General features: G+C 36.3%; 1 protein-coding gene and 1 long non-coding RNA gene across 3 annotated transcripts in view; one reads left to right on the forward strand and one right to left on the reverse strand.

The window, feature by feature from the left end:
• Window positions 1-2,447: 2,447 nt before the first annotated feature.
• LOC101787462 (uncharacterized) lies at window positions 2,448-11,138 on the reverse strand. The gene is made up of 3 exons (XR_216281.4): window positions 10,962-11,138; window positions 8,673-8,742; window positions 2,448-3,417 (listed from the first exon to the last, which is right to left on the reverse strand). It is a non-coding gene; the product is annotated as an uncharacterized LOC101787462 (long non-coding RNA).
• A 157-nt stretch (window positions 11,139-11,295) lies between these two features.
• The window catches only part of Nuf2 (NUF2 component of NDC80 kinetochore complex), a 42,021-nt gene continuing 33,378 nt past the window's right edge, over window positions 11,296-19,938 (forward strand). Inside the window, exons 1-2 of one of the 2 annotated variants that reach the window (XM_013151328.3) lie at window positions 11,296-11,617; window positions 13,127-13,157. The gene's annotated coding sequence lies outside the window, so the exon portion shown is untranslated. The remainder of the gene's footprint in view (window positions 11,618-13,126; window positions 13,158-19,938) is intronic. The other variant, XM_003468661.4, reaches the window with a different exon arrangement.

The following is a 19,938-nucleotide window of genomic DNA, read 5'->3' on the forward strand; positions in this document are numbered from 1 at the left end:
AGAATAAAATCTTCACAGGAACCTCAGTTGATGAATAGAAGAAACAGCAATGAACAAATGGCTGAAGTTATATGTATAAGAAAAAGGAAGTAAATAAGAGAATCTGAAACTCTATTTTTCCCTTATATAATGATAGTAGATCCTAGGGAAATGGGCTGGGTCATGCTCTGGGTTTTCAAAGAATGGAAAAGGGTTAAAATTGAGAAAACAGATACATAAGGTATCTCTAAAGGCCTAAAATATTCTTGAGACTGCCATCCTGCTCAGAGGACTATAGAAGGGAGACATAATTCTTTGAACAACACAAGGGAATAAATGGTCATCAAAAAATCCAATCAACAAAGTCTTCCCCAAAGAACTGCTTAATCGTTTACAGGTTTCTGTATTTTGTGATTTTTTAAAACTACTTAGACAGAGGCTAAGTAGTTCAGGCTGGTGTTGAACTCATGGCAGTTCTCCTACTTCAGGCTTTTGAGTGCTGGGAGTACAGGTGGGTACCACCACGCCCAGCTATGTATTTTGTATGTTTCATAGGGAAGTGGCTGATGGTGAAGGTATGTAAAGATACAACTCCTGTAAGAAGGATTCAGGGATACAATCTGTAGAAAATAGAAAGAAGTTTCAGATAGAAATGTGAAAGTTACTAAAATTAAAATGGAGTTGTTTGTGTCAACCCTAATGAGAATATACAACAGCAGGTTAGGAAGAAAAGGTTCTTGCTCATAAGTACCTAGAAGTACCCATCACAAAAGATTACCGGAACCCCAAGCTTGCACAGTCAATGAAAGCTTGAAATACAAAAAGTATTTCTATAATGGCATCTAAGCAGCAATGGTCTGTTCAACCTGAAACTAATGCCAAACTTATTTTAATCAGTGTGATCAAACTATCTGATGTAATCATCTTTATCTTTAAGAATTTTTCCTTGCCTCAATTTCTTTGAATATGCCTATCATTTACTTCAGCACATGTATTTTCACTGTAATGCTCTGCTATGTCCAACTAAATATCAGTATTCCTTAGAGAATCTCATTTTTATTTGCTTTATTTTATATAGACAAGTCTATTCCATAGGTTATAAAAACTAACATAGAAGCTCATCAGTGTGCTGTAAGATTAGGGAACAGAAGAACTAAGAACAGAGCTTCTAACATTAGCTACTTGGTTTCAGTTTTGATATCTTTATTTCCTAAATATATGTTCCTGAGAAAACTGTTTGTGTTTTAATTTGTTTTTGGCTTTTCAAATCAACTTTATGCAGTTGTGAGAATTAAATGAAGTCATATATATGTGAGCTATCATTACTGTTATTTAAATATATATGCAAAAGGTATATACATATAACTGATCTTAATGGATTGCCCTAGGGTTAATCCACTACTGTATTTTATTTTAAATTTATATGGTTTTTATCACTTTTTATCAGGCTGAATGTGCTTCATAGTGAAGAAAAAATAATGTGATTTTTTTCAATAAGGATAAAATAGATGCTACATATATATATATATATATATATATATATATATATATGTAAATATGCAGACTCAAGAAAGTCTCATTTTTTAGAGAAAAGAAGATTAGAAGCTATGGAATGATGTTGGGGACTTAGACATGATTTTCTTCTAAGGTTATATTAAATAGAATCCTTTTTAGAGGATTCACTCTAGATAATAGGAATCACAATAATATATATAAATATATGCATAAATGCATACACACACACATATATACATAAAATCTATGAGAGTGGATATCAGGATTATGAGCAAAAAATAATTCTCCAACTTTTGATTTACACTGTTATTGGTTTCATTTTTAATCTGCCCTTCTGTTATGGTATGAATATTGTGTCTCTCCAATATTCATTTCCTCTATATCAACTGTATTTAAATATGAGAAATAATTCTGGGCATAGTGGTATATGGCTGCAATCCCAGCACTTGGGAGACTGAGGCAAGAGGGCTGGGATATATAGTGAGTTCAGTGGCAAGCTGAATTACAGAGGAATTAGACCCTGTCTCAAAAATTAATTAATTAATTCATACAAATTTTAAAAGTATGAGTTATATAGTTTTCTGTGGAAATTGAGGAAAAAATATTAGAGAAACTGAATACAGCTTGACAATTATTTACTTTCTTGGGTGTGGTTTAGAGCTCAAATTAGCAAAGAGTAGATATTTTATGATTTCAAACTAAAAATTCCATTTGAGTCCTTAACAAAGATACTGTTTAAGGAACTGCAAATGTATACCTCGATTCTCAAAACCACTAAAATAAAGATGCATGTAGCTGAGAAGCGAAGCAGATTAACAGGGCTGGAATGATTAATGGGTAAACAAAAAGCAGACGGCTACTTTGAATTCTATGCTGTTTTTCTTCATAAGAAGAATTTCAGACATGTATTTTAAAGCCAATAAATTTAGAATCTAATTTTTCCATCCAGAACATTGTGTTCAATGTTTAGCACTTTAATTTTGTTTACTTATAAAAAGAAAATGACACAAAATCGTAAGATTAATATTAAACAACAGCGCCACCCAGTGACTATTACAAGCAAAAAATGCTACTTCTGTACAATTTCTCATTTTCTTTAACCATCATTTTCAGTATATTTATGAAATTATATACAATACTAACTTGAAAATAAAACAAGCATTACATATTTAAATCTATGCATTCAAATTAAGTACAGTTAAGGCGTGCAAATGATATTACAATGTTCGTGAGTAAAGGATTATTTTTATATTAAATGTTATGTTAAATGTTACATTAAATATTAAATGCCAAAAATGCTGGATGATAGGAGAGACATATCATTCTCACCTTTCACATGAAACGCTGGACAGTACAGATAGTCATCTGCTTTCATATATTTTATCTATATCTCATAATACATAGTCTCAAAAGATTTTTTGACAACATAAAATGTGTTTGTAATTTCACTTCAGACTGGCAACGTCATCACTTTTAAAGACAATGATACATATTATTAATGATTTACATATGTGAACTTACTGATGGCATCAAGATAACACCATAGAATTTACAAACCAATCAATAATGTGACAATGTCAAAATGTTAACATGATCTTGGATAGTATTACAAAATCTCACTCTAAGCACCAGAATACAGTTGAAGTGATATTTTCAGTTTTAAGTCTGTAAAAATAAAATGGAACAGCTTTTGGTCAAATTTTATTTCTCACAGGAAATATAAGCACGTGGGAGTGGGAAGAAAAAGAACCAAAGTATATTACAATAAAAAGAAAATCTTCTGAGGCTGCTACTATTGTTTTCTCCCATTAGTTACACCATGTTTGAAAGGTAGCAGTTCAATTCAATAACGTGGAGTGGATATCCAGTACATACCAGGCATAGTACTAGGTAGTGGGTAACCAAAGGTCATGAAGATCCACCCTGTACAGTGGTAGAGACAGACACAAAACAGATCATTTCAATACAATAAAAATTTCAACTTTTTTATGTATGCAAAGAATTGACCTCAGATTTCTCTTCTTGAATTTTAGAAGCATTTATCTCATTGCAATGGATCTGGACAATGCCATATGTATATTCCAAGTATCCTGATCTACATATGTCCAAAATTGAATCACTAGTCACCTCCAAACAAGTTTGCCTTTTTCCTAAATCAGAAAATGGCACTCCATTTATCTAGATGCTCAGGCCTACTACATTCATGTTTATTTAGCATCTACAATGTAGAAAGACAGGGTAATTTGTGGATACATGTTAGCAAATAGTGTAGTCTGTCTTCACTAAAGCTTGTTTACAGAATACCATCTTTTATTTCTCCCACTTACGCCCTTATAAAGTAATGAGTCACCCAGTTCTGCCATTAATTCTTCCAGGATTTATTTCCAGGTACACTGATAATATCCTAATAAAGGTTATCATCTTCTGTTATGGTTGATACATTGTGTCAACTTGAGAAATTCAGAAATTTAACTAAGAGACTCAGAAGGGAGCCGGATCCTTACTTTGTAAATATCCTCAGCCTGTACAAGAGGAGAGCACAGAGGTGATATGAATGCTACATCCTCTCCTTTTGCTCTGGCTGTTGCCTTCAAGTGTTGCCCCAGTACCATGCCACCCTGCCTTGAAACCAACTGATTATGGGCTGAAACCTCTCTAAACAGTGAGCTAAATAACCTTTCCTTCCTTCATTTTGCTATCAGCAATGAGAGAAAAGTAACCAAGACAGAATTTGGTACCAGAGGAGTGGAGTTATTGCTATGACTATAACTGATCATGTGGTTCAAGAGCTTTTGGGAATGGTTGTGGGAAGAGTTTGGAACAGTTTGGTGATGTCATCTAAAAGAGTAGCCCTAGAACAGCTTAGGCTGTTCTGTATGGGAGATTTGGATCAGAGTTCAGAAGACCAGAAAGCTAGTAAAGACCAGGCTCTGGAGGTTTCTGTGAGGAAGGACTGCATTGGGTGCTGCACTCCAGATGATAAGTATTATGGGTTGGCAGAAAGTTTGTCTGCATCTTGCTTGTGTCCAGAGACTTTGCCTAAGACTAAGATTAAGGGCAGCAGACTAATTAATCTGGCAGAATAAATTTCAAGGCAGTCAAATATTGCTGAGGGCTTTTATCCACATTTATGTTGCAAATCAAGAGCAAAAAACCCAGCAGAATGATATAAACTTGTGAGTTTGGACAGAAAGGAAGCTCCAATAAAGCTCTGGAATGTAAAGATAGAGCTGAGAAAAACTCCACTATTGAGAAAGAACAGAATAGAAAAGATGACTGGAAGGTATCACAAAAAGCAGGAAGTCTCAAACCTTTACAGCCTCAAAACTGCAAAAGTGAAAGACTGCTTTGAGGTGAAAGCTGCAGAGCACCATGTTGCACAACAGTGGCAGCCATACAATGTTGCAGAATAGCAGCAGCATTGAAAATCTGTTCCTCAGAATTGGAGTTGGAGAGCTCAGACATTTGACCCCTACAGCAAAAACAGAGGACAACCTGGCTACCGCTCCAGCTGGCAGCAAAACTTGGCACCATCCACATAGTAGTGGATAGAGAATGCAGGAGTTCTGAGGTTAAAAAAGGCTTCTATCCAGATTTCAGAAGGTCTGGAAGGCCAGATGGTATGCTCCTGAGAGGACAATGCATGAACTGTGAGTGTAAAGTCACAGGTGCAGTGGAGATCCCAGAAGTTTAGAAAAATCAGGAATGTGGGTTGTCTAAGGAAAGCTGCAAGGAGAGAGCAAAGCAGACTTAAGAGAGAAGCTGTGGGAGCTACAACTACCACAAGTGCTACAAGGATGAAGTCACACAAACTCTTTGGAGCTCAAAATTTGCTAGATTGCTTTAGATGTTGGATGTGCAACTATAGGACTTAATGTTGCTCTGCTGGATTTTTGACACTCTTTGTTTCAATCCTTTGTACCCTCCTGTTTGCAACTTTTGAAACAAAAATGTTTATCTAGTGCCACTGTGCTTGTTGGATGTGTTTAACTTTGTTTACATTTGTACAAGAGTATGCAGGTAAGAGTTTGCCTTCAATCTTGGAGGAGACTTGGGACTTGAACTTTTTAACAATGTTGAAACAGGATTTTGGCAACTCTTAGAGATGGACTAAATGCCTTTTGCATAAAGGAATGTGTTTGAGTCTTTGGAGGAGCCAGGAACAAATGCTATAATTTTCATGTAATATAATACTGATAGACTTAAAATTGATTCTTAAAGATTATTAAATCTGTGTTATAATATTCAAGTTGTGAAATGATAAGGATAAGCATGCCTTTATATGTGGAGACCAATTTTAAAGAAATGTGTTTGGCTGCTAAATTGACAATGGGTGGATTTTTTTGTCTTTTTTTTTTTAAACTTTTTATCGGTACCAGGGATTGAACTCATGACTGCCTACTTGTAAGGCAGGTGCTTATACTGCTAAGCTAAATCCCCAGCCCCAATGGGTGAATTTTTATGGTTGATATATTGTGTCAACTTGAGAAGTTTAGAAATGTAACTAAGAGACTCTGCAGGGAGCCAGGATCCTTATTTTGTAAGTATCCTTAGCTTTACCCTGTGCAAGAGGGAGACACAGACCTGATGTAAGTGCTACATCTTTCTCTTTTGCTCTGGCTGCTACCTTCAAGTGCCCTGGTGCCATGCCACCTTGCATTGATGCCAGCTGATTATGGACTGAAACCTCCACAAACAGTGAGCTAAATAAACCTTTTCTTCCTTCATTTGGGTATCAGGTATGGATATTCTGTCTCAGCAACAAGAAATAAGTACCAAGAAATCTTGACCTTGGAATACTATAATGATCTCCTAACTTGTTTTTTTTTTTTTTCCTCCAGTCTTGCCATTCTTCAGTTTCTTTTACTTAGAAGTCTGATTTATCATGTAAAATGAAATTAATCATGTTAAAATTCTTCATACTTACTGCCAGTATTACTCTTAAGAAACAAATCCAATCTCCTTAATTTAACCAGCAGTGTGCCTTATAACCTGGTCACTGTTCACTCTCCAGCCCTAATAGTTTCTACAGTATATTCCCTTCTCATTCATGGGCCTTCATCAGTTTTTTTCAATACTATGTAGAAAACTTGTTCTTTATACTATATAACTTAGTCACTTCTTAGATATTCTTAAACATGGAGCCAATAAAACTGAACTGCTGCTTCTTCTTTTTTAATTTTTTTTCCTGTAAGAATTTAAACTGTCAGGGTAGGAAATGGGCTGACTCTCAATGCATCTGTTTGTTCACTACTGTATCCCCAGCATACAGTTCATTATTTCACACAAAAGTAAGGCTCAATGACCTATTTTTGAATAAACAAGGGTCAAGAAGCAAAGGCAAAGGAGCTGGGGATTTAGCTCAGTGGCATAAGCGCCTGCCTTGCAAGCGCACAGTCGTGAGTTTGATCCTTGGTACCGATAAAAAAAAAAAAGCAAAGGCAAAAAAATCAACTAAGATTGTGACATAAGGAAGACCTCTTGGAAGGCTTCTGAAAAATAATAAGAAGAAGAATGAAAGAAAGAAAATAAGAACAGTCCAGACAGAATCACCAAGAATGTCTCAAAGATTCTACAACAGGCTGATGAATGGACAAGGAATATGATAAGAAGAATGGAAAATAACAGTGGCAAGATCATGGGCAACCTAGCAGCATATCAGGTTATGGATTCAAACATAAATTTGGAGATGGTTAGAGACAGAATATAGACATTTAAGTAGAAAAGCAAAATGGTCAAATTTACATTTGAACTAGACATTTTTTCATTCTTTGGGGTCCAAGGAGATCCTCCAAAGAGCAAGCACTTACCTACCCACAGAGTAGGTTACAAGTTCACTGACTGTAATTATGGAAAAAAGAATTTTCAGGACATATTACTAAGAGGCACTTAGGATAGTTTTATTAGGTAGAATTTAGAATGTATACACAGTAAGCATAGAGTATAGGTCTTCAAGAGAGAGGCGCATTAATTATGGTCTGGGGTTGCGGTTTTCCTATGGTTTTAGGGTTAACTTCAAGATGCACAGATCTAGGATAAGTATTTACACTGTCTGTCTGGCCACCCATTTCATGGGCTGTTATACAATGCAAACCATTTGTATGTGCTTGAAGTTTAGACATCTGCTGTCCACTTAAAAGTCCTGCTTCCTTGAGGTCGGAGCTATTTGTGAGGAAAAACAATTTAAAGGTAAAAACTATTGGTCCAGCCCCAACTTACAGACTTTGTATTTTCTAGACCCTTAGGAAATTTTTTGAAGTGATTTTCCTAGATGCAAAAAAAGCACTGTAAGCTTGTATAACTTTTGTGTTTTGAAACTGCATTTTTCTTTAAAAGTACCATTTTAAAATTATGATTTGTCTTGTCTCTTTTTAACCTATACTTATTTTTCTATTCTTCCTTAATTGCTACTTACAAGACAGACTTGGTTGTGAGGTAGAGGTGGAAAGGCTAGATGCAGTAACAGAACTGGTAGTAGAAATTAAAAGATGAATTACAGAGTTTGAAGTAAAGGAAATTAAAGTCTGAAGCTCAAGGGAGAAGTCAGACATAGCAGTAGTGTTAGGATCTATGAGCAGATATTTAGGCGAAAAATGAAAGGAGATGCTACACATGGGAAGATACAGACAAAAAACCCTCAAGGTTGAAACTTTGGGAAATACTGTTTAAAGGGCAGGCAGAGAAAGAATCCACTAAGATGCATGATGCACGAGATGAACAGAAAAAAATGAGAGCAATACAAAAGAAGGGTCTGCTTAGTTCTATCGAATGCAGCTGAGAGGTGTAGAAAGAGAAGCAGTGAACAGAACTGATGGAAGAGGTACAGTTTATCTTCTCAGATAGACAAGAGAAAAGTAGATAAATATGGCACTGAGGGAAGTTAAAGTATATACTGAAAGAGGCTTTAATTTTCTCAAATAACTGAGAAGAAGGTCCTGGAATCTATATGCAAATAAGTGAGTGAGTGATGTCATGCAGAGACAGCCCAGTTACAGTACTTCACCTATTCCTGCTATGTTAATTCAAATGAATCAAATTTTTGTTTTTACTGATACATTCAAATAAAGCAGAAATAAACGTTGGAACCTCTGTCATTATAAAAGGGAATTTTTAAAGCACTAGCAGCACCGGGATGCCACCTACACTAACGTCCCAGCTGGAGGCTCCTCTGGACTCACCAAGCGTGATCTTGTCAACCAAAGATGCATTCAGTCTTTAGAGGTCTGTCATCATTCTTTAAAGTGCCATCTAGAAGAGGAACGTGGAATTAAAAGATAAGGAACAGTCATTGGAATATGTATTAAGTGCTTGAAAAATACATGTTTAGACTACTTTGGCCACTTTCAAGTAGAGAGGAGTTGAAGTTAAAAAGTGGATTGTATAGGTGGTAAAACTTGTGAGAAATCACTGAAAGTTATAGGATAAGGGACTGACTATTAAGGAATTGTTAAGAATCAGGAAGAGCTGAAGTTGGATTCTGAGAATCTGTCTTATGTTATTAGATGCTACAGCCAAAAAGAATATCCCCAGTCCCTAACTGAAGATGGTGGTTCCACTTACAAGTTTTCCACTTTACAATGGTACAAAAACAATATGTATTCAGTAGAAACCATACTTCAAATTTTTACTTTTTCCCACACCAGCATTATGAAACAGAATATGGTCTGGGCAGAAGGAGCAAGATTCAGCTCCCAGTCAGCCACACTATCAAGAAATGAAATCTACAATGTACTGTGTTGCTAAACTATCACGTTCGATTAGTTTTATTATATACATTTGTGACTTAAAATAGTTTGAATTTACAATGGGTTAACAAGATGTAACCCTGTTGTATTCTGAGGAGCGTCTTTGTACTGGAGTTTCATTTTCTGTGGTAGTTAGTATCTTTATGGTGATGACAAGACTCCAGAATGCCTAGGGTAAGAATTCTATTGTTCTATCCTTCACCTTCTACTGAATTTTGAAAAAGTCACATTTATCCTTTTAGCTGAGATAATTTGAATAAATACCAATTAGCTTTTCTTAAATAGTGCAATCTGTAATTCTACTTAACTCATCAGTTATAGTAAAATTTTGCCCTCAAATTTTTATTGTATATAAAATAATATGTACTTATCTTGTTCTACTATTTCCTTTTTTCCACTCATTTTCTTTCCATATGAAATATTCTAACCTTGGCTTTCAGAGAGGTCTCTCATTCCTTGTCGAGGGTCTCAATAACAGTTCAGGCATTTGTTGAGTACTTACCATTTGCGAGATAGTTTTACTAAGTCTCAGGTAAAAATAATAATAGTTGAAATAACATCTAATACTTATTGAGAAGTCAAAATTCTGTCAGGCATTTATATTCATTTAATCATCAAGAAACTCTATAAAGCATAAAGATAGGCTATTAGTGATTTTAAACGTGAAAACCATCTCAGCTACTTTAAACAAGTTGCCTAAACTCATTTAGTAAGTGGGGTAGTCTGAGACCAACTTCGGAGTTGTGTTCACAAGCACTAAACCAGGCTCCCCTTCCCTGACTTTATGGAGTAATTAGCACATGCCAATGATAAAGATCTTTTCTGTTTTAGCCTCATCTCACTGTGTCTCATGTTTTATAAACTTGTTTTTTCTAACCTGCTTTTGAGTTTTATCACTAAGACTTGTATCACTTGTATCATAAATGAGCCAAGGAAGGAAAACTACTGAATATGGAATGTATTTTTACTCAGAATTAGTACAGATTTCTGTATCCATAGGTGTAAGTCTTCAATTCACATAAAAAGAACGAGAATGCTTATCTATTTTCACGACTTTTCTCGCAGTATTTTTGACGTCATTCAGTTTAGACTTTATCTACAAGCCTTAAATTCTCTGGTCCCCTAACCTAAATAAAACTTAAAAGAGTTCTCCTCTGACAACTACACTCATCACGTTTTCTGCAAGGTGCTGTGTTACATTAAATGTGGTTTTTCCACTGTGAGCTTAAAAACCCACGGGTGGGAAAAAACTGTACAGATTTCTGGACCACTTATCCGAAGAATCTTAACTCATCCAGACCAGTGCAAGCTGGGGGGAACAATACAGTGGTGGGCGGAGCCTGGAGTGAGGATGACAGGAGAGAGGAATCTACTCCAGAAGGTGCCACTAGGAACAAATCATTTCTCTCCCACTTCAGTTGTCCTGACCGTGAAAGTGAAAGGACTTGCTCACAGAAACTAGAAACTGCCGCTCACCAAGGCAGACCCAGAGGATTGATGTTCATTGCCTGGCTAGGCTGCTCTGACTACCAAGCGTGGCTTATGACCACTTACATAATATCTCTGTGACTTACAGTCCTCTTTCAAGAGGATAATGACAGTATCTATCCGCCCCTGAACCCCGCGCTCTCACAAAGCTTAAATGTGATAACGTCCCTGAGAGCATCTACCAGCTTCCAGCTTAACAAATACTGATACTCTTTTGCTGGGTCTCTGACTTACCCTTGGTTTGCTGACAGCCCCACGTCCCCTCTCCTGTCACCCTGAGCTTAGCGAAAGTCTCCCAACACCGTCGGCTCGCTCTAGCTCTTCACGTGGAACCCTATGGACTCTCAGAATTTTGGGAAAGCCGCGGGCTGAAAGACCAGCCCAGACTCCTCCCCCTAGCGGCGGCGCTGCCCCTTCCTACAGAATAATGGTTCCGACTAGAAACCAACTCCACAGAAATAACAGTTCCGCCTGCCTGGAGACCAACATTCTCTTGCACATTTGCGCCCCACACTCTTTGAGTCTTTTGAACCCTACCGGCACCCATAACGGGTGGTTGTGGGCTGGGCAGAAAGGGCGGGACTTCCAGTAGAAGCGGCAGGTTTGAAAAGTGGCAACGGTTGGCATTTGCTGGTTTTTGACAGTGTGTCGCTGCTCAGCGAACTCCTGTTCTTCTGGCCGGCTGCTAAGGCAGAAAGTGAGGGCGAGCCGGCGCCGGAGGACAGAGGAGGCCGACCGAGACGTTTTACAGCTCCTTAGGCGTCGAGACACTGCTCAAAGTGTTTTCGTTGTGCGCGGTGCGGAGGCAAGGCGGAAGAAACTAGCGCCTAAAAGTGGAGGGCCAGCCTCTAGCTCCTATTCAATTGACTTTAGTTCCCAGAAGACCTGAGGTCAGTTCCTAAGACACAAATGGGTGTTATCTGTGTAATGTAGACCTGGAAGAGACTCGACCTGATGCAGGTTAATTTAAGCTTATATTTATCAGGAAGAGTGATGTTGCTAGGGCCTGACTGGTTGCTCTTGTTTGTCAGCATTATAAGGATCTTCATTACTCAGCTATATCTTAGCTACATCTAAAACTATGAATCAAAAGTGAAAAATAGTATAGTGCAAAAGTAAAGAAACGAAGTGTCCTAAGGGCACTATTTTTCCCCTTGTATGAGTTCCAGGGATATTTTACTTAACTGGTTGAGATATTGGAAGTTATTTCTGTTTATTTTTGTTTAATCTTTTCCTCCTGGAGCTGTGGATGTTATGAACGTTTAGGAAAACGAAGCGTGTAAGGTTTAACAATTCTTTCAATACCTGCTTTGTTCAACATATGGTATTTCAAATAAATGGGTCGCTGAAAGGTAATTAGCGGATAATTATGCTACTGGCCAGGCTACCAAATGGTCGTTTTACATATACACACTGAGTGTATCTATGTATTTTATCCAATTTAAAAGCTCAAATTATGTAGTGGAAAGTTCTTTCTGTGCAGCAACAGGAACACGCGTACACACACACACAGAGGACTAAATTGAAACTGCAGTTGTACTATGAAGGAATAACTAACAGAATTTGGATATGGGAAACCATCCATCCCAAAATGAAACAACCTGGAACAGATAGTTCATTAGATTATTAAAAACTTTAGAATCCAAGCACATAAACTTAAATTCGATATGTTGGATAAGGTAATTCAAGTATTTTTGTACAAGTGTAACATGATGCATTATACGTTTTATAAGTATTAACTGAACAAGCAAGTGTACAAAACATTGCAGGGAGATGTATAATAGTAATTATGAAGATATGTTACATCTACTCTTTCTATTGTGTCACTGTAATCTCTAATTCTACATGTTTATTTTGGAAAAGTAAATTGTTTTTGCAGCTTTTCTTTTTACCAATGGTTTCTAAATCTGACTTAGATGAAAATATACAATGTTTATGTAGGGAAGCATTGTGTTTGCTCTTGTCCTTCTTGCAGGTTTAATACTATTAGTCTGTGAAATAAATAGCAATCGGAGATTTAAAGGGAAAACCCCAGAATTTATTATGTCCTTAAGCTTAAGAGTCATGTACACATAAAAGTATGAGAATTAAAAGGATAAACAAAGAGAGGGGTTTGGCCTTTTGGAGGAAAGGGAGTTGGCTACAGGATATAGAAGTATGAAGGGAAGATATGTAGAGTAAGCAGAGTTGTCTGTTATGAAGGTCTTCCAGGTGACAGCCACCTGTGGTAGTTTGTCTGTTCCAGACCAAACTCTTCTCTTCCTATGCATAAATCTTCCCTGTGCCGAAATGACAGTGATAGGGAAGCGTCTGCTTGCTTTTATTATTTACAAGTACAGATAATTATTTATAAATTTCTTTTTACAAGGTGACAGCTTTTTTTTTTTTTTTTTGTACAGAGACTTGAACTCATCACCTGACGCTTGTCAGGTAGGTGCTGTGCCACTGAAGTATGTCCCTGGTCCCAAATGACAGCTTTTGAATGCTATTTCTGCCTCTGTAGAAGTATGCAATTTATCTCCAAAACTAACTGGAAATATACCAAAGAAATGCATTTGGGATAGAATATTTTACTTTGTTACATATCAAGTATCCAAATCTACATTCAAAATGCTCTTGGCTCTAAAAGGTTTACAATTATAAATTTAAGGTATACATAATAAGTTAAGAGCATGGGAAAATTCTGACCGATATAAGTGGATCATGTGGAAGAAATTCTTAAAAATTTCAGTTGATCATAAGCATGTATTTGTAAGTGCTACAATTGTAGCTTAGATTCAGAGGCATTCATTGCTGTATTAATAATCTATCATATGCCCACTAGATGGAGTATTGTATTTAGTTTTGACATCATGTTTTAAGAGGACATTGATAAAATAATATTTTAGAGAAAGGTAAGCAGTGTGATCTGATATTGTGAAGAAAAGTGTTTGATCTTGGTCCCAAGTTCTTGATACACATCTAAAATCACTGCAACCTGGAGAATGCTAAGTGTGTTTTTGTATACTAATGGTTGACTGATATCTGGCAGCCTCTAACTACCAGAATACAGGCTGGTGATCTAAAAGATCACAGCAAGTTTAGAGAGTTGAGACTTTCAGGACCATGTTGCAGTCTCTGAGAAGGTAGGTACTAAAGGTTAAGCTGGTCACCCATGGTAGGTCATGGTTACTTAATGAAAGTTTCGTTAAAGCCCAAACTGGTCAGGTTTGAGGAGCCAAATGCCTGGAGATCCCTGGAGGTTGCATGCTCCATCCATCATACCTTTCTGTATTCATCTTTCATCAGTGTTCATCTCTTATAATGTCTTTTATAATAAGCAGTAAATGTATTGCCCTGAGTTCTGTGAGCTGCCTTAGCAAACTGATCAACTTCAAGGAAGGAACGATGAGAACATGTTGGTCAGAAACAGGAAATTAATATAGGGCTTGAGAGTGGGGAAGACTTGAGGACTTATACCCTCAGCCTGTGGCACTTCATAACTTCTACCACTGTCTCTAGGTAGTGTCACAGAAATAGAAGACAATGGGCTGGATTCATATTGCTTGCTTCCTTGGTGAGTGGGAGACTCCTCCCCCAGTCTAGTCTCAACTCTCTATTGATTGTTGAGTGAGCAGAGTAAGCAAAAGTTTATTTAAAAAGAAAAAAAGTTTCCAGAACAATGTCATACAAAGAATAGCTCTATGTAGAGAAACTGAACTTAACCTTGAAGAGACGGCTTAGCAGAGGCATAGCTTTCATCACATTTTTGAAAGTAGTATCATGTAAGCAGAGATTAATACATTCTATGTAGCTGCAATGACCAGAAATTGGAGCAGCAGGTGAAAGTTACAACATACAATTCTGTTTAATGTAAGGAAGATTTATCTAATTATTAGAGCCCTGCCAGAATAGGAGAAAGTTGCTGTGAGTCGGTGAATTCTGTGATGTTTTCAGTGGTTCAAGCATAACTAGGAAATTATTTGACAGTCATTTTGAAGGAAGGCCTCCTATATTTATTAAAGCCTAGGCACCTTGCCAAAGCTTCTTTTTTAACCCTCATATTCTAGGAAACATTATGAGCCTAAGAAATAGATTTCCAGAATCACGGACCATTTTAGTTTGTTTGCAAAATTGAATATATTCATGTTGAGTCCTCGAGGTTATGCTGCTTCACTGGTGAAGGGGACGGGGGCTCTGGGTAATTAAATAAGTATTTAAGTGAATGATTGAGACACTGGCTGATGTTACCACTCCTCTTGCTCTTAGTGTTGTTGTTGCTGTTAGGCACTTGTAGAGATAAGGAAATGAAAGGGGCATAACTTACTGGAATCTCACAGTGTACCATCGGAGTTCTTTAACAGTCATCCCAATACATGGTCGTAAGTATTGCAACATAGATAAATGTGCACTCTGGGACAGTTTCTTATCCTCAGCTTTCTTGACATTTGAACTGGACAATTGTTTGCTGGGAAGGCTACATCAGCGCATTGTATATTTAAAAGCATCATTAGTCTCTACTTACCAGATTCTAATGACATCTCCACTCGTGTTTTGACAACCAAAAATGTATCCAAAACATTTCCAAATGTGCCCTGGAGGAAGGGGACACAAAATTGTGAGAAGTACTTCTTTAGGGGGCATAGATAAGAATAATTCACTATTTAAATACATTAGGGGACTTTTTTGTTGTTTTGTTATTTTAAAATTCTTATTTCTAGTGCTAGGAATCCCTGCCAATTTATACCCTCTATTCTTTCTTTTTTTGTCTTTTACTTGTATTGTATTAGTCATCTCACTATGTGTGTATTAAATAATATATCAAATCAGGATGCAATTTCATATATTACTAAGTGTTTATAATAGCTTTTGCTGAAGATGTTGCCTTATGCTTTGGCTTTGTTTTGAGGATTAATCCTTGTATCATCTGTTTATTTTTTTATTTAAAAGGAAAAAGAGAAAAAAAGCAGAACAAAACAAAACAGTGTAAGGGTACAAGTAATTCAGAACTACAAAAAAAAAAAAAAAACAACAGTAAGCTATCACCAGTTAATAGATTACTCACTACCATCTTAGAAATGGTGTTTCAGGTCACAGGATCAAAGCACACAAAGCGAACCTTCAAACAGTGAGACTGCAAACAGGTGTGTTCAGTAATCCAATCCAAAATATTAATATGGTCTTCTATGTAACACACCTAAACACCCTTGCTGTTGTATCCTTCAGGGCACTTTTCTTTCCCTCTCTTTATTACAACAAAATTTACACACTTTGGGCTTTATTGCTCCCTTAGATCTTATTACTTTTTTTTGCAAGAGAATAAAATCAAGCATGATAAAACAAAGCTCAGTCAAAATCAAGGATAGACATAGCACATGATGTAAAAACAGAGTAGAAGGTTATCAACAATAGTTACCATTATGCCTCTTGCATCCTTAAGAAGGATTGTCTGTCTCTTTAGGTATTATAAAGTTAAAAAAAACAGTAGAGAACAAGACCCATAAAACCTAAACTTTGTAAATCTTACAGAACCTCAAAAGAGAATAATAGTCAAACCAGTATGGGCATCATAGTGAATCTTATTGCCTTCAAAGTAGTTGCCTATACTCTGATACTTGATAATTTCATACAGAGCAGAATAGACTCTAATCAGTCAAAACAAGATAATGGAGGTATTATAGGACTTCAAGTTGATAGGAAATCAAAAAAAGTTACTATAATGTATCCTGCTAGATTTTTGATTTTTTCCCCTTAGTTTAAAAAAGAAATTTAAAAAATAAATAATTTTTTAATGAATAAGGGAGAGGTTGAGATAAAAGGGGGCATAACAACATAACAATACAGGTTAAAGCATGACACTTTCAGCAACCTAGTGCTTCATCACCAAATAATCCGACTTAATAGTAGTTACCATAGTGTGTTTTTCCTTGAAATATTTGAATATAACTTCATATGCTATAGCATTAAAAATATCAAGACTGTGTAACACCATTCAAGTGGATGAAAGCATTGTAGAGTATTTAGAACCAGCTAACAGAAAAAATGATCAATGGTTTCTATATTGTCTCTATGCCTATAACAATTTTTGTTTATACTACCACATACGATAAAATCCAGCAAGCTACAACATGATAAAATCAATGGAAACAGAAGAGCCATAGTTTGGTGCAGCTTCAAGACAAGATGGTATTAAATCAGCACTAGCTATTATGATGTCTTGTTTTCTTCAAAATAGCTGTTCATTGTATCACAGACCATAATATCAAATAGTCCAAAATAAAGCCATTCCAATTAATGAGTGAAAACTTTATAAGGCTTCAAGGCTACATAATGGGGAATCATGGTTACCACAAACTTTTATATATTTGAAACATTTCCTACACTAGGGAAACTATTCGGTGTTCACAGATGCAAGTTTGATTTAGTTCACTTATGAGTATGGTTTCAAGTTGCGCCCATTTATTGATAAATACCTCAATGTGATCCTTCTTTATAGCTGAGTAGTACTCCATTGTATAGAAATACCACAGCTTTTTTATCCATTCCTCAGTTGATGGACATTTGGGTTGTTTCCATGATCTGGCAATTACAAATTGTGCTGCTATAAACATAGGTGCGCATATATCACTGTGGTATGATGCTTTCAGTTCTTCTGGGAAGATGCCTAGAAGTGGAATAGCTGGAACAAAATGGGACTTCCAATCCCAGCTTTTTGAGAAATCTCCAGACTGACCTCTACAAAGGTTGTACCAGTCTACACTCCCACCAACAGTGTAGGAGAGTTCCTTTTTACCCACAGCCTCTCCAGCATTTGTTATTGATGGTTTTCTTGATCCTAGCCATTCTTTCAGGAGTGAGATGGAATCTCAGTGTGGTTTTAATTTGCATTTCCCTAATAACCAATGATGATGAACATTTTTTCATGTATTTATTTGCCATTTGTATTTCTTCCTCTGAGAAGTGTGTATTCATCTCAGATGCCCATTTTTGGATTGGGTCTTTGAATTTTGAGGGTCTGAGGTTTTTTAATTCTTTATATGTTTTAGACAAAAGTCCTTTGTCTGAGGGGGAGTTCACTAAGATCTTTTCCCAATTTGTGGGTTTTCTTTTCACTATGCTGGAGATTTTTTTTGACTTACAGAAACTTTTTAATAAGAGGTGGTCCCAGTTATTGATTCTGGGAAGTATTTCCCATGCAGTTTGAGTGCTGTTCATGAATTCTCTACCTACCCCTATGTCTTCAAGGTTTCTACCTAATTCGTCTTCCAATAGATTTAGTGTTTCTGTTTTAATATTCAGATCTTTGATCCATTTAGATTTTAATTTAGTACATGGTGATAGGCTTGGGTCGAGTTTTAGTTTTCGGCAAATGGAGAGCCAGTTTTTCCAACACCATTTATTTAAAAGACTGTCGTTTTTCCAGTGAACCTGCTTGGCTCCTTTATCAAAGATAAGGTGGTTAAGTGTGTTTGGTTGTATCTTCTCTTAGTTGTGGTTGTATCTTCTAATCTATTCCATTGATCCTCTGCTCTGTTTTGATTCCAGTACCATGTTGATTTTACTACTGTTGCTTTGTAGTATAACTTCAAGTCAGGGATTGTTATGCCTCTGCCTTGCCTTTGCTGCTTAGAATTGCCTTTGATATTCTAGGTCTCTTCTGGCTCCAGATGAATTTTAGGAGTGATTTCTCTAGATCTATAAGGTATGTTCATGGTATTTTTATTGGGATGAATCTGTATAACAATTTTGAATCTGTATAACAATTGAATCTGTATAACATTGAATCTATATAACAATTTTGGGAGAATGGCCATTTTCACAATGTTTATTCTTCCTATCCATGAACATGGGATGTCTTTCCATTTTCTGAGATCATCTGCAATTTCTTCTTTCAGTGTATTATAATTTTCCCTGTATAGGTCTTTCACTTCTTTTGTAAGAGTAATTCCTAAATATTTCATTTTTTTGCTTGCTAGTGTGAAGAGTGTGGCTTCTCTTATTTCTCTCTATGTGATTTTGTTGTTAGTGTATAAGAATGCTATTGATTTCTGAGTATTGATTTTGTATCCAGCTACATTACTGAATTTATTTATTATATCTAAGAGTCTTTCAATGGAGTGTAGGGGGTCTTCTATGTAGAGTATCATGTCATCTGCAAACAATGACAATTTAACTTCTTCTTTTCCTATCTTTACCCCTTTTATTTTTCTTTCTTGTCTAATTGCTCTGGCTAGTACCTCCAGTACTATATTAAATAGGAGAGGTGATAAAAGGACATCCTTGTCTTGTGCCTGATTTAAAGTAAAGGCTTTCAATTTTTGGCCATTTAGTATGATACTGGCTGTTGGTTTGTCATAGATGGCCTTTATTATATTGAGGTAAAGACCATCTATTCCAGGTTTCTGTAAAGTTCTTATCATGAATGAATGTTGGACCTTATCAAAAGCTTTTTCTGCATCTATGGAAATGATCATGTGATTCTTACTTTTGGCTTTATTGATATGGTGGATTACATTTATTGATTTACGTATGTTGAACCATCCCTGCATGCCTGGGATGAATCCCACTTGGTCATGGTGTATAATCTTCTTGATGATTTGCTGCATCCTATTTGCCAATATTTTATTGAGGATTTTTGCATCTGTGTTCATTAGGGAGATCGGTCTATAGTTCTCTTTTTTAGTTGGGTCTTTCTCAGGTTTTAGTACTAGAGTAATATTTGCTTCCAGAAATGACTTGGGAAGGATTGCTTCCCTTTCAATTTCATTGAAAGTTTGAGGAGTGTCGGTATTAGGTCTTCTTTGTATTTCTTGTAGAATTCTGCAGTGAATCCGTCTGGGCCTGGGCTCTTCTTTGTAGGTAAGGAATTAATTACATGTTCAATTTCATTGATAGAGATTGGGTTATTCAGCAGTTTTACATCCTCTTGATCTAGCTTTGGTACTTCATATGTTTCTAAGAACCTGTCTATTTCTTCTGTGTTATCAAACCTTTGAGAGTAGAGGCTTTCGAAATAGGTGTTGATGATCTTCTGTATTTCTATTGAGTCTGTAGTGACTTCACCTTTTTCATTTCTTATTGCATGGATTTGAGCTCTTTCTTCCCTTTTTTTAATAAGGTTGGCTAGGGGCTTATCGATTTTATTTATTCTTTCAAAGAACCAACTCTTTGATTCGTTGATTCTTTGGATTGTTTTCTTAGTCTCTATTGCATTGATTTCTGCTCTGATTTT

Source organism: Cavia porcellus, unplaced genomic scaffold (genome assembly GCF_034190915.1).
Source record: "Cavia porcellus strain 051 isolate PalLab524CR breed Dunkin Hartley unplaced genomic scaffold, mCavPor4.1 scaffold_7, whole genome shotgun sequence".
NCBI classification, from domain to species: Eukaryota; Metazoa; Chordata; class Mammalia; order Rodentia; family Caviidae; genus Cavia; species Cavia porcellus.